The following is a 16,388-nucleotide window of genomic DNA, read 5'->3' as shown; positions in this document are numbered from 1 at the left end:
TATAAAACATCACTGGCTGTACAAGTGCACAGGTCCCAGTCCAATCCTGTGACAAGACTGCGTACAAGGTTTTAGTTCCATGATATCATCAAACATCTACTCTGGGATACGGCATTTCAGACAGTCATTTCTGGGAGAAGATTTTGGTCAGTTACAACAATTGGAGAATTTCATCACTTAAAAGTTCCTACTTCAGTACCTTTGGTGGTCTGTTCTAATGCAGTGATAAAGTTCCTTAAATGGTGTGAAAACCGGTGGAATATCAATAACTCATTATACTAATTTCTCTTCAATTCTGGTCTGCTTAAAGAACTATGCTAACCCCTTTAACAGTGTGTGGAAACTTAGGTGTCCGAGCATGTAACAGTTACTCCCTCCTTTATCAAGGATTTTAAAAACAGTTAACAGAAAGTTATTTCATCAATGGTTTGTAGTTCAATTTAGGAATTTTCACATATAGCGGATATGTTTCTACTTTAAATAACATCTCTAAATTTCGGGTCATCACTGATTAAATGGATGACCATTAGGAGGTGGTGGCACTTGTCTTTTAAACTCATAATTTGGTGCCGTACGCTCCCTGTGAAGCTGCAAGTAAGATTTAAAACAACTGCCTAAACGATATGGGTTGTCAAAAATATGCACCATTGCAATGAGTGATCCAAGGCCCCGCATGTATTACTCCCAATTATATTGCTTTTTCCAAAATTAAATTTGCAATCGCTCTTTGCCCAGTGTCTTTTACAACTCTCCATCTTAGACGACAAACTGATGTTATTTCCACTGGTTCTCCTATGGTAATATCTATGCTACAATGGTGAAATCAATACTTTAGATTGGAATACTATATTTGGCTTAGTATTAGCTCTCCCTTTAACATTGTCCAACAAACACAGATTTGTCTGTTCTTATAGAGTGGTCACTAAAACTATCCCTTTAGCTGTAGATCAATATTGTAACACATTAGATCTCTACCAAATTCACCCATGAATAAAATGTCTTAGGGAATAATTCGTTTACATGATAGAAAGATTGAAAAATATGTTCTACTCTGTACTCCTAAGTCCAAAACACTCACTGCTTAAAGTGTAAAGTGTAGTGAATATTTCCATCATGTCTACCCCTTTATCTCACAGTACCCTCAGTGTGTTTTAGGATTATTTCCTCATTTTACTTTAACAGTTTCCTCTTTATTACTATTTTAATTTACCAATTTATTAATTCATGGCTAATAAATCTTTTTGTCTTTTCGCATTTATCAAATCAATTCAAGTTTGTTTGTGAATAAGTGTGTTTATGTATAAACTCACTCACTCCCGTTTTCCTTTTTCTCCTCCTCTTGTTGTCTCAGGCCACGACCCCCTCACATTCTGTTAGACCTTCCAACTCCTCTGGTTCTGTCTTCTCCTCAGGGTCTGTCTTCTCCTCAGGGTCTGTCTTCTCCTCAGTCCATCAGCTCTTGAATCCTTCCGCTGTTACTCTTTTCAGTGGCCCAACTGCTTTGCATTTCATCTCCTTCTTTACAGTCTCTTCGCTGTTGTATGGAGGGCGTATTCTGCTTTCATGTCCCACACTCTGCTCTTGTGCCAAATCTCGTGGCTCAGCTTGGAACTTTATGTCCTGTCTGAGGGACTGATGAGAGTATGCCTCATTATGTCAGCATGCTGTTCTGGTTCTGGATGCCTCAGGTGGAGATGGTTCTGGATGCAGTCTTGTCGTTGTTAGTTCAGCTCTGGTTCTCTGTCTGTTCGATGGAGAAGGAGGAGGAGTCTCCTGTAGTGAGGTATTTTGTCTGATAGGGGTCGTAGCAGTCTGACAGGCAGAGAGAGAGAGAGAGTCCAGGTCTCGGGACGCATTACCTATAGAAATTCTAACACACTGAGGTAAAATAAATCCAACCTTCTCCACTCTATTTTCTAATCATACTATCTGTTTTAGTTGTTAAATGCCATCTAAACGCAATTAATGTCTACTAATAAATGTACTATATCTCTAAACATTGTTTTCACCCACTGTAACACGTCTACTCCAAATAACTCTTTCAGGAAACCATTTTCTTCTATAAATTGAAATACTTACATGTTTCAAGCACCAGATATTTCACACACTATAAAAGGACGTCCCCATATATTCTCCAATATTTTAAATCTCACTATTACTTAGAGCATTAGTAACTTTTGTGACTGGATACATCTGTGCAATGTCGCCACAATCTGTTGGGGAATTTTGTTCATAGAGTTTGTACATACAGTTGTCCTCGTGGGTTAGTACCCTGTTTCTACTGTAATAACTTTACAATAATTGTGCTCAGGTCACCAGTCGGTTGTCCATAGTCTTAACAGGGGGTGTTTCTGGTACAGACTAAAACATGGATCCAGTGTATTTGGAGATTCCCCTAAATTGTAAATCCCCATCACTTAAATATTCCGTGTGTGCAATCTTATACAAATCTAAAGACAATTCGTCTTTCCTGTAGTTTCTATCTTAATCTTATTTCTATTTATTGTTTTGTTCCAGCTCTGCCAAATCAGTCCTAGCTTCCAATACTTCTCTGGAAGTTGCCAGTGAAGGGTGACAATGTGTGAGGTGGTGTCAATTTGCTCCTTTTTCTTTACCTTTAAACCGGAGCGCGTGTGAAGTTCATTACAACTTGTCACGGTTCCGACCACCGGGGATCAGCCCACTGTGTTTTGGGAACTTTCACCCTCACCCAATCACCTGGCCGAACAGGAGTGTCTTCTGATGTCTCGTCTGGTATCTGTGCAGTTTTTCCGAGCCTGTGTAGACAAAAACTTGGATAATATTACTCAAAGCTCTGACATATTCATCCACTTCTATTTGTCTAATATCTAAAACTGGACCACTCCCTCCTTGGAGGAGGCCCAAGCTTTGGTGTACCTTTTGTTGTTATGCGACCTATTGTTGACAACATGTTATTATTTATTAACTACAACGTTACCGAAATCCATTATCAGACTAATCATGACCTTCCCTCCTTTGAGCATAAAATGCTCAATTAATATCGCAATGATTACTCTATTATGAATAGGACATGGAAAAACCCATAACGTCGTAGCAAACACATATAAATCCTCTGTGTACCCACAAGGCGTACAAAGATGTTGTGTGATGTATCGTCTTCCAATGGTATAAATGCACATTGACTAAAAATCTGCCATTAGCACAAAAATATAGTTTACTTCTTGTTAGTTCAATAATGGCTTTTGTCATGGTACTATGTATCAGTGTTACTGCGAAAAACCACACCCTTGGTGTTGCTAATGCGTCTTAATAGCTCTAAGATTAGAGATTGGCTGACACTGCTGAACAAACAAATCATGACAAAATAATATTTCTTTAAACTAGAGGGAAATACGAACTATTCTCACAGAGGGTTACACGCAGAAGAACATGGAGGGCTGATGTCCCTCACTTAAAAATAGATATTGCCTTATGCACTACTTTATAAATCAGCAAATTCACTTGAACATAAATAAATGAAGACTGATTCTTGAAACTGTTGTAAAATACCCTACAACTTCTTCATCCAAGCTCAGTGTTATGTTATTTAGTTGGCAGCTCATGCCTTAAAACAGAAACTTCAGACCTATTATAAAAATGTGTTTATGAGAGAATGTAATCTCCTCAACTTATAATAAATGAAGTTCCCCTTTAAACACAGCCCCGGTCTTCTGACGGGGTCTATCTATGTACTGGCTGGTAAATGTTGTGCCAGTTTCTGTCACTCTGTCACTGTTCTCCCGCTAACAGTCACTCTCTAGTTCTGCTGGGTTCTTGTTGACTTCTTCACTGGTTTGAGACAAGCGATCTTATTGAAACACCTCCCTTTGTAGCCAGACTTCACCACAGCAGAATCGAGTTTCTGTTTTCAAGTCTCAACAGCTCCACATCAGGTGTATCTTCGCCCCTTGAACTGCAGTCGATTTAAACAGGAGGACTTGGTAAGGACCCTCCGTCTTGGGCGAGGACTAGGCTTTCATCTTCATCTTTTGGGCGTAAACCCATTGTCTTGACCTCACTAGCTGTGTGAACACAATAGTTTTCTGTGTGGGGGAACATCATCACTCGTAATCTCTTTCCTTCTCATAATTACAAAAATAGTCTGCTAAATGTTCTACTATGTTTTAATCTTCTTCTACTAATCTGTGGATGATTTATATTTAAATGCAATATGCTACTCACGATTGTTAAATAACATTCAACACATTCATGTTTGGAAATCCTGTTCCTCTTTGACATCCCTGAGACCCCCTGCCTCTGTTGTAGTCATGGAAACCTCCCCTGGACTAACTGTGTGGAGGGCCGTTGTTTGGTGCAATGTTCTGCGGACACTCTCTGGACCAATGTGTCAGCTGACCACATTTGAAGCATCCTTCATCTTGGAAACCTTTTCCTGTTGATCGATCACTCCCTTGGAAATGTCCTCTTCCTCTGCCACTTTGTCTTCCTCGGAAACTTCCTCCACCTCTTTGTTGATTCTGCATCTGAATCCCTGTCTCAGCCGCCATCTGCCTTGCCGCTTTCTTGTTATTAGCTTTGGTATCTTCCTCAGCTACCTGTATTCTCAAAAGTCTTAGTTGTAGTGCTTTCATTTCTTCATCATGTTCTCTCTTTATTGTCTGGTATTTCATATCGTGGTGAATGAGATGTTGTCTCCATTCTTCAATGGGTTTAAGGTCTAATCCCACCTTGTCTTCCAGGCATGCCTGCACAGATCGGGGAAGGGCTTTAATGACCGCATTCTTCCACAACATCACGACAGCCGGAGAAGCGTCATGTCGTTCTCCAGTGCAGTCCTCCCACACTCCTTCACATCTCTTCAAGAAGGCATGCATGTCTTCCTCCGTTCCTTTTTACAGGCTGGTGAGGGCATGTAAACTGCGTGTTGTCGGGTAGATGTGACAAATAGCAGCCCAATAGCTCGACCTGATTTTGTTGAATGAAATGTCATCTGGAGAGTTGGCGCATTGGGCCTTGAAATCTACTGCTCTTGCCTCTAGTCTTCCTTCTATCCGTCTTAGCAGTGCCCTCATGTCTCCCAAGCACAGGTCGTCTTGGACAGTGTACTTCTCCAGATCATTCACCCACTTCTGACCTCCTTTGGTGAGTGGAGGTAGCTTGGACACTAATGCTTCCATGTCCCTGTGAGTCCATGGTTGGTATTGAAATCCTCCTTCTCCAGCTGCTATCACCGGTAACATGTGGATTGTGCAGTTCTTGAGTCTTCCAGCTATAGCTACTGTTGTAGCGTCTTGAGATCCGTCTTCCTCTCTTCTTTTGAGTTCCTCCTTCAGCTGGTTAACTTCACCAGATAGCATCCTTACTTCATACTCCAAGTCTTTGACACGTGTAGCTGTGGGGAGTCCATCCAACTCCAATACTTCTCCTATAGGGGCTTGGTGAAAAGGGTTGTTCTCTGATATGTTGGAAAGAGACACTTCGGTTAGACTTGGATTCTGCTCTTGAGTTTGGATAACTGGAGCCTCTTCTGTTATTCCTGCTGTGTCTTCCTTCACTGGCAGATCTGCCGCTTCTAACACATGTATGCTGTTTGTCAATCCCTGGCTGGCATATTTCAGATGGAGCAGCAGACTTGTAACTGTCGTTTTTCTTTTTTCAGCTTTGTTCATAGCGCTTTTTTCAGGTCCATACCAAAAGGGGTGTCTGGTGTTGATCCATGCTTCTTGCTGGTGTAAGTATCTCTCATTCTCATATGCACTTAAAGCTTTTCTATGGGCTTTCGTTGGTCCAGGTTGATCATCTGCTGGAATCAATCGTCATGTTTGCCATTGTTTCAACAATTCCTGTATTTGATTCCCTACTTTCTGTCTATCATTCGGATGTGTTGTAGCATCTGATCTGACGTGTACTCTCTCCTTAATATCTGCAGTTGAGCCTGGCACTGCGGGTGCTCTTAACATGTTACGCACGGCCCGCCCGGTACCGGGCGGATAAACGCATCATTTGCAGGAAACAACGTCTAAGGAATCTTAATATTGAATAAAACTATGAATGTGTTATATCCATGTAACGGGAAGAAACTCAGCTAACTGATCTTTTTAATTAAAAAAAAAAAAAAAAACCCACAATGCTAGCACTCAGCCTCTGAATTAGCCACGAGCGAAAAGATGTAACCTAAAACGGCACTTAAACTCACTCATAACTCCCTTATTACTTATCCTAGATGCACAACCAACCACTCGTTTTTGGTGTCCTGGAGACACTGAATCTAGTGGTGCCCTCCTCAACACTCAGTGATAAACATTTGCGACGCTATAAACGAAAGCGTACATCATAACATGTGGAGCTAAGTAGCTAGAAACGCTAACATGGCTTACCTTGGTCAAAACTGGTCTTCAATGGCATTAAAACGATAAAAAAACGAAGCTGCAGTTAATCCATAGGTTAATCCTATGTATCTGTGCCTTCTTTGAAATTATTTCTGATAATCCATAAGCAATAAAACGATAGTTACGTATGTAACTACGGTTCTATGAATACTGGATGACCGCCAGAGGCGGTGCTTTAGCACTGGATATCTTCTGTCTCGCGCATGCGCAGGTCGAATATTTATATCAACAAAGTCACGTGTGACCTCGTATGACCCCGGAAGGTTTAAGTTCCGGTGCTGTCAACGAGTTCAGTCCTATGGAATCTTCTCGCAGAAACACGAAATTCCGAGTGACCAAGAACTCTGGCGGTCATCCAGTATTCATAGAACCGTAGTTACATACGTAACTATCGTTCTATTTCATACTTACTGACCGCCAGAGGCGGTGCTTTAGCACTGGATGACCTATACCAACAGAGTCACGAGGAAGTCTGAATACTCACCTATAAGGATGGCCTAGACGGACTCTGCAGGAGGACCACACCCAGCGGGTGAGGGGCGGCAACATTCACCCTGTAGTATCTGGCGAATGTGCTCGGAGATGCCCATGTGGCCGCAGCACATATGTCCTCCAGGGGCACACCTCTCAAGGTCGCCCATGACGTGGAGACACTCCTGGTAGAGTGGCACTTTACTCTGGGTGGCAAGGGACGGTCATTCGCCCTGTATGCCTGGGCAATGACGTCCACGATCCAGTGGGACAAGCGCTGTTTTGAGAGCGCACAGCCCCTTCTAGGACCACCGTAACACAAAAAGAGCTGTTCAGACTGACGCATGCCTGCGGTAGTCTGGACATAAGCTCTAAGGGCCCGCACCGGGCATAGGAGTCTCGACCTCTCTTCCCCCTCTCCTGATGGGGGGTCAAACCGTGCCAGCTGGATAGGCCGATTAAAATGAGAGCGTGCCAGCACCTTAGGGAGGAACGCTGTGTTCGGCCATAAGGTGACACCTGAGCCATCTGAGTTCCACCTCAGACACGAGCTGTTCACGGACAAGGCCTGAAGCTCGCTTACACGCTTTGCTGAGGTGTTGGCAAGAAGGAAAGCAGTCTTGACTGAGAGCCACCTCAGTTCTGCCTGTAACAAGGGTTCAAAGGGAGGCGAGCATAGGGCATCCAGCACCAAGGGCAGATCCCATGTAGGGGCCCTTGGGATGTTCGGGGGGCGAAGCCTCAGTGCTCCCCTTAAAAAGAGGGATACCAGCCTATGGCTCCCCACTGTGCTGTTGTCAACCCTTGCGTGTTGAGCTGATTTAGCAGCCACATACACTCTGACGGTAGCGGGACACCGGCCGTCGTCCAGGAGGGACTGCAGGAACTCAAGGATAGTAGGCACCGAGCAATGTACTGGGTCCTCATTTCGCCCTTGGCACCAGTCAGAGAACAGTTTCCACCTGTTTTCGTACTGCTTACGAGTAGATGGTGCCCTAGCATTGAGAATAGTCCTCCTGACAGGCTCTACGCAGTCGCTCAGCAGTGGGTCGGGCCCTCCAGTGGCCAGACCCACAGCTAGAGGCGGCAGGGGTCGGGGTGCCATATCCGACCCTCCAGCTGAGACAAGAGGTCCTTCCTGTTGGGGAGACGCCAAGGTGTCCCGCAACAGAGTCTGTGCAGCAGGGAGAACCAAGTCCTGTGTTACGCTTCCCGAGAAGTGACTGGAGATGAGAACCCGCTACGCAAACACTAGACGGAGACAGTGGTGAAGTGTCAAACAATAGTCTTTATTTGACCACGGCACAGGCAAGGTGTAGAGAGGACCTCAGAGAAGACAGACGTGGAGCTGGATAGCTCAGGGGGAGACGGAGGTGCGGAGATGCACGGAGGGAGCACCGGCGTGGAGAGTCGGAGATCCAGAGCTGGCGAATGTAGACAGGATGAGCTGGTGTGCGTGGAAGCACGGAGGAAACACCGACGAGGAGAGCCGGGAATCCAGAGCTGGCGAATGTAGTCAGGATGAGCTGGTGTGCGTGGAGGCACGGAGGAAACTCAGACGAGGAGTCGGAGGCTGGACGTGGCAAGCAAAGCGGCAGGTGTGTGTAGATCTGGAACAGGAAAGATGCAGGGTTAGAAAGGAATAACCTTTCACTAGGAGTATCAAAAAGGTTTACTAGAATTACTGCTAGTAGGCCTGGACGATAGTTTACCACTGAAGAATAAACGAAGAACTGGCGAAGTCTGAGGATGGGAACCAGGGTTTTAAGCAGGTGCAGGTGAGTAGTGGCAATCAGTGAGATGAACAACAGCAGTGGAGGTGAGTTGGCGGGAATCAGAATGTAGGTCAGCCACGCCCAGCCAGGAAGACAGACAAACATAGAAGGGGAAAAGAAGGAGGAAGTACTGCAGATCCTCACAGTACCCCCCCCTCAACGGGAGCCTCCTGGCGACCACCAGGCTTGTCTGGATGGGCCCTGTGAAAGGCCCTTATCATTACAGGGTCCAGAATCGCTCCTCGAGGCCGTAACCCTCCCAGTCCAACAGATACTGTAAGCCCCTGCCCCGGCGCCTGACGTCCATGAGACGGTGCACTGTGTATGCAGGATGGTCATCAATGATTCTGGGAGGAGGAGGGGGAACGGTTGGAGGGCTCAGGTCACTGGTGTGAACAGGCTTAATCTGGGAGACATGAAAAGTAGGATGGATTCTCAATGTTCTGGGAAGCTTCAGCCGGACTGCAAAGGGGTTAATAATCCTTTGAATGGAGAAGGGACCAATAAAGCGTGGAGACAACTTCTTAGATTCTGTGAGGAGAGGAATGTTCCTGGAAGATAACCAGACAGACTGACCTGGGACGTAAGGAGGGGCAGGCTGTCTGTGGCGGTTGGCCGACTGTTGGTTCCGAGCTGAAGTCAGGAGAAGAGCAGAGCGAGTGTCTCTCCAGATCTTCTGACAACGACGAACATGCTGCTGGACCGAGGGAACTGCTAGTTCTCTCTCCTCTTCAGGGAACAGGGGCGGCTGGTACCCTAAAGAGGCCTCAAACGGGGAGAGACCAGTAGCAGAACAGGTTAGGGAATTATGAGAGTACTCAACCCAGGGAAGATGGGTTGACTCCAGGTCCTGGTTGGTTCGCTCAGTTTGACCATTTGACTGGGGATGATATCCGGATGTTAAACTGACAGAAGCTCCCAGGGATTGACGGAACTCCTTCCACACTCGAGAGGTGAATTGAGGACCGCAGTCAGAAACTATGTCTGAAGGGATTCCATGTAGCCGGAAAACGTGTACAGAGAGGAGTTGGGAGGTCTCCAGGGCTGAAGGGAGCTTAGGAAGAGCTACAAAGTGGGCAGACTTAGAGAACCTATCAACAATGGTGAGAATAGTGGTGTTACCCTGGGAGGGAGGCAGACCGGTAACAAAGTCCAAGGCGATATGTGACCAGGGAGGACTAGGGATGGGTAGAGGCTGAAGCAATCCTGCAGGTGTTTGGTGGGAGGACTTACTCCTAGCACACGTGGGACAGGAAGAAACAAACTCCTGAGTGTCCTTGTTGACAGTTGGCCACCAGAAGTGTCTCTTAAGAAGAGAGCGTGTGCGGTTTACTCCGGGATGGATGGAGAACTGTGGACCCACTGTAGAACCTTGGAGCAGCATCGGGAACGAACTGACGGTTCGGAGGACCGTTACCAGGATCTGGTTGCTCTCTCAAAGCCTCCTGGATGGTGTTATTAATCTCCCAAGAGAGGGCGCCTACAACAAAACTCTTGGGCAGGATTGAAACAGCAGAGGGCTCGGGAGAGTCAGAAGAGTACAGTCTGGATAGAGCATCGGGCTTAACATTCCGGGAACCTGGACGGTATGTGAGACTAAAATTGAAGCGACTGAAGAAGAGAGCCCATCTGGCCTGTCGAGAGTTCAGCCGTCTCGCTGACTGGATGTAGGCGAGGTTCTTGTGGTCTGTCCAGACCAGGAATGACTGTTTGCTGCCCTCGAGCCAGTGTCTCCACTCCTCTAACGCCAACTTTACTCCCAGAAGCTCCCTGTTTCCAACATCATAATTGCGCTCAGCAGGAGAGAGGCGACGTGAAAAGAAAGCACAAGGATGAAGGATGTTATTAGGACCAGCTGTTTGTGACAAGACAGCTCCCACCCCAGTGTCTGACGCATCAACCTCCACAATAAACTGTTTCTCAGAGTCTGGCTGGATGAGGATGGGAGCAGAGGTGAACAGGGACTTGAGTTTGAGAAACACCTCATTAGCCTCTGGGGTCCAGAAGAACTTAATGTTGACAGAGGTGAGTCTTGAGAGAGGTGCAGCAACCTTACTGAAGTTCCTGATGAAGCGGCGGTAAAAGTTGGCGAAGCCCAGAAACCTCTGAAGCTCCCTCCTCGTAGTAGGGGCTGGCCACTCGACCACAGCCTCGATCTTTCCAGAATCTGCCTCCACTCTGCCCTGACTAATGATATAGCCCAGGAAGCTGATCCGGTTCTGGTGGAACTCACACTTCTCAGCCTTGACATAGAGCTTGTTCTCCAGCAGTCTCTGAAGCACCAGGCGGACATGGTTCTCGTGTTCCTCCTGATTTTTGGAGAAAATCAGGATGTCGTCTATGTAAACAAAGACAAAGCGGTTAAGGAAATCACGCAGAACATCGTTGACCAGAGCCTGAAATACTGCTGGAGCGTTAGTGAGTCCAAAGGGCATGACCAGGTATTCAAAATGACCTAAGGGAGTGTTGAAAGCCGTCTTCCATTCATCCCCTTGACGGATACGGACCAGGTGATAGGCGTTCCTAAGGTCAAGCTTGGTGAACAGGGTTGCCTCATGGAGAGGTTCAAAAGCAGAGGTGAGAAGGGGTAATGGGTACTTGTTCTTAACAGTGAGGTTGTTTAACCCACGAAAGTCAATGCAAGGTCGCAGTGACTTATCCTTTTTGCCAACGAAGAAGAAACCGGCACCCACGGGAGAGGAGGAAGAACGAATAATCCCAGCAGCCACTGAGTCAGTGATATATAGCTCCATAGCCTCCTTCTCAGGACGGGACAGGTTGTAGAGGCGGCTGGTGGGTAGAGGAGCCCCAGGAAACAGATCTATGGAGCAGTCGTAGGGCCGATGAGGAGGAAGAGAGAGAGCCCTCTCCTTGCTGAAGACCAATCTCAGGTCGTGGTAGGTCGCAGGAACTCCAGTTAAGTCTACAGAAGCAGCAGAGTTTGGGGAGACAGAGACAGGAGGCACGGCAGATAACAGACAGTTAGCGAGACAGTGCTGATCCCATTCAATGATCTTTCCCTTGACCCAATCAATGTGTGGGTTCCCTTACGCAAAGAAAATATATTTCCCCATATATTAACTGTCAATATATTGCATTATTTTGTTTTCTGATTTACTGGTTAATTGAAAAGATTTAATAAAGGAAATCTTGCTGTTGGCTACACCAAGTGATACTGATTAATAATCAACATGAAAAACATATTTATTCATATCTACAAAATATATTGAAAATATATTGAAGATATATAGAATAATATATTGTGTTAATATATTACAATATATATATATTGAATAATATATTGTGATAATATATTGTAATATATGGGATAATACATCAGTAATTGCCGCTTTCCATATATTGAGTAATATATGTAAATATATATAATATATTGGTTGTGTATATATGTGAACATACATTTTACTATATATTAACATTTATATGGGGACATGTACTATATATATTCACAAATATATGGGGACATGTATGCTCTATATATTCAGATTTATATGGGGACATGTATGCAGAATATATTCACAATTATATGGGGACATGTACTATATATATATGCACAAATATATGGGGACATGTATGTACTATATATTCAGATTTATATGGGGACATGTATGTAGAATATATTCACAATTATATGGGGACATGTACTATATATATTCACAAATATATGGGGACATGTATGCTCTATATATTCAGATTTATATGGGGACATGTATGCAGAATATATTCACAATTATATGGGGACATGTACTATATATATTCACAATTATATGGGGATATGTATGCGCTATATATTCACAATTATATGGGGACATGTATGCGCTATATATTCACAATTATATGGGGACATGTATGCACTATATATATTCAGATTTATAAAAGACCATGTACGTACCATATATTCTGAACATGAGTGCAATATATGTTCACAATGAGGAGAAATGCATGTTCTGATAAAAAAAATCTTTCATTTCATTTCAAACCTTTATTTATGCAGGTGAATCCCATTGAGATCATTGATCTCTTTTTCAAGGGTGACCTACTGCAAGTAGGTTCCACATGAATACATATAAACATAACAGAAAAACAAAAAAGGACATCATACAGCATATTTACAGTGACTACAGTTTACATAGCTAGTAACATTTACAGGTTCCAACAGTTTCCGATTGGATAGTATCTATCCTTGCTTTAAAAACATTTAGCGGAACCAAATTGCTCAGACTGTTCCAAGTTAGCGGAGCTGCGCATCTAAATGCTATCTTCCCTAAGACAGTCCTAGCAGTTGGCACATTTAATAAAACCACAGCATTCGATCTCAGGCAGTAGCCACTTACAATTCGCCGTGAGATCAGGGAGCAGATGTAGGAAGGAAGTTTCCCTAACATGGCTTTGTATATAAAAATGTACCAGTGACTGAGCCTCCGTACAGTTAGTGAAGGCAAACCTGCCCTTGCATACAGGGTACAGTGATGGGTTAATACTTTACAGTTTGTCACAAATCTCAGTGCACTGTGATAGGCGGCATCTAACTTGACCAGGCAATTGGCAGGTGCATTCATATAGATCAGATCACCATAGTCCAGTACAGGTAAAAAGGTCACAGTGACTAGCCTTTTCCTGGCCTCAAGTGAGAAACAGGACTTGTTCCTGGAAAAGAAACCTAGCCTAACCCTCAGTTTTTTAAGCAGGTTATTGACATGAAGTTTAAAAGTGAGACAATCATCAAGCCAGATACCAAGGTATTTGTAACAGGTAACCACTTCAAGTTTTATTCCTTGTGTAATTAAAATATCTAAAACAGGCTCTGGTGTCTTTTTAGCTTTTGAAAAGAGCATTACCTTGGTTTTATCAACATTTAAAAGAAGCTTAAGCGCTGAGAGCTGAGTCTGAATAATGAGAAGCTTAATTTGTTTTTTTCTATCAATGTGTAACAGTTATCAAAATACTCATTAAAAGAAGGACAAGGAACGAATAAAAGAAAAGGCCTATAAACAACACATTATGTCATGACTCAAGAACATTTTCATGTAATTATGTAATAAAACCCACATTTTGTAATAATCTGCTGCATTCTGTAACAGCCTGAACGCAATATAAAATAAATGTCCCTGCATTTTGTAATAAATTATTACATTTTGCAATGGTTATTACAAAATGCGTGAGTTGCCCTTTTAAAAAACTGTAATATTCATTATGTAACCATAACCAAACTGTAAATATATCCCAAAATTGATGTTGATATACATGTTGGCTAATGAATATGGTAACACTTGATCTAGTTTTGGCCAATGAAAGATATTCTACTGAAGTATTTTTAAATTATGAGTAAGGATGATTCATGGTTGAATGAATAAATAAACAGTTGTAATGTTATTGTTTGCAACTCATTTTGTAATAACCACAGCAATATGTAATAATATATTTCAAAATGTGGCGACATGTATTACATATTTGCATTGAACTTGTTTACTACATAATGGGCAAATTATTACAAAAGGAGGTGTTATTACATAATGAAGGGAAAATGTATTACATTTTGTATAGGTATAGTTAATAAATGATGCATTGTTATTTCATACAGGGCCAAAAAGAGCAGTCTGTTATCCTATTTAACAATCTTGTTTTTTGTTTCACCTGGTGACAACTTTAAACATGAGCTGATCACTCATTAAAACAAGGTCCGGAACAGGGCCAAAAAAACAGTCTTGTACCCTATTTGATCGTCAATCTTGTTTTTTTCGTGCCTTTACTCACAAATTCTTGTGTTAATGGATGTTCTTATATCTGATGTCTTGGTCCCTGGATGGTGGTTTACTACAGCATCTGTGGAACAGAACAATTACAAATAATTAGAAGTTCACAAAAGACAGCAGGAATTATAACAATATCCATAATATCTATATTAAAGCATGGGCTGGCTTGGTGAATAATGTGGGAATACAAATAGTGGAAGAATAGGCTTTGTACATTTTCGTCTGAGTGTGGCGCTACTGGTTGGTATATTTTATGGAATTTGGACCAAGCATCTGCATCTGTAACAGTTCTGTTTAAAACTTTTTTAAATGTAATTGCATTCATCTTTAAAGGTGGGGTAGGTAAGTTTGAGAAACCGGCTCGAGATACACTTTTTGTTATATTCCATGGAATGCTCTTAACATCCCGATAGCAATGAATATCTGAAGTGCTTTGACAAAAAATCCATAAAAAAATATCATCTGTGGAAGCCGTGGTACTGTAAAAAGCACATCTAATCATTTTAGCCGGCCCGGCTGAAATGACTGGATGGCCTACCTGCCTGTCAGCCTTCCATCTGTGCACAAACTTATCTCGTGCCCTCATTGGTCATGTGCGCGTTCGTGTGTGTTGGAGGAGGGGCTCTGTAAGGAAGTGGCAGATTTTTTCCGGCTGTGTATTTTCAAATTCTAGCGATCTCGAGCTGGTTTCTCCAAAATTACCTACCCCACCTTTAAAAGACTACTTTTATTGAATGAGAGTTTTACCTAGCACAATGAGCCTGGGGTGGTGGGAAGGGAGAACTGGGCCTCGGCATCGGCAGGAGTTGTAGTCGCCTATGAGTATTAGAATTTAGATGAACAAAGGCATAGAAAAACCCTGAAATATGTACTGACACAAAGCTACAACCCTCGATTTTGTAAGTAGTAGTAGTAAATACATACGTATATACAATATACAACAATACGCATAATGCAATTAGCAGTACCAGTAATAAAATAACTGAATAAATAGTAGTAGAACCTTTATTTAGCCAGGAAAATCAATTAAGAACAAATTCTTATTACAATGATGACCTGACAGGAGGCAAAAGGCGTCCTGAGGGGATGGGGTTTGGAGGAAAAAAATAAAAAGACAGACTCCGGGCACTACAGAACCCAGGAGACAACACAATGACACAGAGCAGAGATGACAGGCATAGCAGTTAAACATATAAAATCTCTAAAACAATATTGCTGTGGTTCAATCTGTCATTAAAATAATATAGAACATTCATCCATTCAATCATTCATTCCTTCATGGCAAGGATAACTAAGCTGAATAGTGAATAAAGTGATATGTGAAAAGTAAAATGACAGTGCGTTCCTCACCACTGCGATCTGGCTCCTCTGTCCTCGTATCTTTTGGGTCTGATTCCTCACTACTGATGTCTGCCTCTGCATGGGCCCTCTCTCCTTATTTATTCTGTCTCAGTCACCACTGCTATCTGGCTCCTCTGTCCTCTTGACTTGTGGTTCTGCAGGCTTAGTTCGACCTATGAATTTCAACAATGCTCCTGTAAAATATATAGATATATAGTATTATGGGACAACATTAAAATAACATACACTGGAGAGCAAAATGTGAAATGCCATTGACTGTAGGCTACATATTATCCACACAATTGTCAGCAGGGGCAATAACAACTAAAATGTGAACTAACTTGAATGCATTAGTCCACAACACATAGCCTAACGTAGAGTGGAGAATGAATGAATGGTTTCTGCAAAATACACAGAAATAGAAATAAGGTTCAAATTACAATAACTAACCAGACGATGGTTATTAACAATAAGCAACAGCAATACTAATTGTTGCTAAAACACATTAGACACGTTGCAAACACACGGCTAATAAAAGCTAAGTTAGCATCTCATCCACACACTATCATAGCTTAACTTAGCTAACTAGCTAGCATTAGCTCAATTCCTGAACAACATAGAAACTAAAAACGGGACATCAAGACTCATTAACACACTGA

Source organism: Trematomus bernacchii, unplaced genomic scaffold, assembly GCF_902827165.1.
Source record: "Trematomus bernacchii unplaced genomic scaffold, fTreBer1.1, whole genome shotgun sequence".
In the NCBI taxonomy this organism is placed as follows: Eukaryota; Metazoa; Chordata; class Actinopteri; order Perciformes; family Nototheniidae; genus Trematomus; species Trematomus bernacchii.
This window is presented reverse-complemented; position numbering follows the sequence as displayed.